A 2,686-nucleotide genomic window follows, 5' to 3' on the forward strand; every position below is an offset into this window, starting at 1 on the left:
CAGCACAAGGCAAGGCCTGGGCCAAGTAGTGGGAGTGGGTGGGTAGGGGAGCAGAGGTGGGGGGAGGGGTATAGGAAACTTTCGGGATAGCATTTGAAATGTAAATAAAGAAAGTAATAAAATAAATAAATAAATTAATTAAATTAAATTTAAAAAAAAGAAAATAAATAAATAAATAAATAAATAAAAAAAGAAACCCTGACTAAGGCAGGTGGGGTAGAAACCCTGATTGAGATTAATAAATAATACAACAGTTCAGACCCTTTCTTCATGGATCCAATTCCTCCATCCTCCCGGCTGATCTGACTCTCCCCTCTCTCCTTTGGATGACATTATGTCCTGCCCACTTCCTATTCTGCCCAGCCATTTGGGTGATCAGAACTGTTTACACAAACCTGAAACAGGAGATTCTTAGTGTTAAGCACGCTATGTCCCGTTGATGTAAGATACAAGGGTAGAGAAATCAGCATTTGAATGACCCAAGAGAAAACAGTGTACAAGAGCATTCTGCTTACAGAGGGTCTGAGACACCATGGGGGGAAAAACATCTGAAACAGAGAGAGCTAGAACGGTAAACTGTAAGTATCGTGGGGGGTTGGCTGGGAGATAACCAGGTTAGATTAGAGGTTTAGAATCGATTCATTAACTGCTCAGCTAGCTATGCATTGTACGCATATAATATAAAATTTTAGTCTCTGTCTCAATTACTTGGAAGCTAGCCAGGGTTAAAGAAAAGCTATCACCCTTCTAAAATTACATTAACAAGGTTGGCAACATGTAAATTTTATTTTCATCCAGCTTTTTCCCCCAAAATCGACATTCCATTTGGGATGATCAGATCTTTTCAGATAAATTGAGGCCTTGTTAGATTTGATCCTTGCAGTGACAAATTTACCTCATTCAAGTTGCAAAGATGTCATCCAACGAAGCTATTTTGTCTTCAATTTACTTTATCGCTGAAAAGTGCATCAAACTATGGTCTTGCTGACAGGTTCTTTCTCTGCAACTGGTGAAATGAGCCATTTCAAGACAGAGTGGGTAATATTCAAGGCAGGTTTATTGGGAAGCTCCTCTTGGGTGGGCGAGTTGACTGGCCCCAAGGACCAAGGCCAGGGAAGTCGCCATGGGGAAGAGGGTGGTAGGGGATGATGAGAGAAAGTAAGAAGGGGCCACGTACACGGAGAGAGAGGAGAAGAGAGAGGGAGAGAGCAAAATGTCTGGATTACACAGGGAAGAGACTCTGGGGGAAAGGCAGCCCAGGCCCTGGGCTGGAGAGTTGAAGGCTGGGGACAGGGTCTGCCAGGTAAGGACTGAGGGATGTTGGGAGATGTTGTGTTTTATGAAAAGATAGAGAAACCAGGGATCTATTTGAGGGTGGCATGGTATGGTGTGGGGGAAGGGAGTGCCTCTGCAGGTACCAGCCACAGGACAACCTTATAGTATAGAATAGAGTTTATTCAGGGCATGAGGACGGGAGTTGAGAGAAAGATGGCACGGGAGGGAGGGAGAGAGAGAGAGAAGAGGAGCAGAGGCCGGCTATGAAGAGATGGAGAAAGAGGAGAGAAGAGAGTGGGGGAGAGAGGGTAACTAGTAAGGAGCAGGAGCAGGAGGAAAGCAGGAGAACAGAGTGATGAGGGGGCACCTGTTGCCAGGTAACTGTGGGGCGGAGCCTAGATGAAAACCCAGCTGGAGACCTTGGAGGCAAGTCTACATTGATACATAAAATACACACCTCATTCCCTTGCCCTAACCAAACCCTTGCTTTCTGATTTTAAAACATTTTAAGCTCAAAATCACATCACAAAGCTCAAAAATACATTTTAAAACTTTTCTTCTTGGGCTGGAAAGATGGCTCAGTGGTTAAGAGATCCTGAGTTCAATTCCCAGCAACCACATGGTGGCTCACAACCATCTGTAATGGGATCTGATGCCCTCTTCTAGTGTGTTTGAGGACAGCTACAGTATACTCATATACATAAAATAAATAAATCTTAAAAAAAAAAAAAAAAACTTTTCCTCTTAACAACCATTTCACATCAGTGTGAATAGCAGAGTTTTGTTCCTCGAATCCAAATCGTTGCATAGTTGCAAAAATACTTGAAGAGGCCCACAGGGCATTTGGAAAATTCCACTAGACTCCAGAGCATAAAGACCCCTCCCTTCCTGGAAGGGAGAAGAGAGAGATGGTAGGCACCCCTCCCTTCCTGGAGTACATTCCTCAGGAAAACCACAGGACAGACCAACCATTGGCCACCTACAGACAAGGGAAGTCCTTGCCACCCCTAAGGACCAATCAATTTAAAAGTCACACTGTTTTGCCAATCACATTGTGCCTAGTGGCTGTTGCTCTATTGTACCCCTGAAAACTGTATAAAAACTGGCCCCAGGTTGCTGCCTCTCCTTCAAGTGTAGGATGACCCCAGAACTCTGGAACAATAAACTCCTCTTGCAGACATGTCTAGGATCCTTGTCCTTCTGGAACCACACTTCCTTCAGGGTCTTCTCTGCCATCTGCCACACGTGCATGATATTATCTTCTGATACAGAACAAATCACCCAAGGTTCATTGGGATTCCAGGATAAGTGCAGTGTGACCACCATGAATAAACAACTCTGGTGGGCCATCTTCTGCATTTTCTGGGGACTGTTCTTCTCCAATTTTACTTAGATCCCAGACATTCAGCCT

The sequence above is a fragment of the Mus pahari genome, chromosome 11 (genome assembly GCF_900095145.1).
Source record: "Mus pahari chromosome 11, PAHARI_EIJ_v1.1, whole genome shotgun sequence".
NCBI classification, from domain to species: domain Eukaryota; kingdom Metazoa; phylum Chordata; class Mammalia; order Rodentia; family Muridae; genus Mus; species Mus pahari.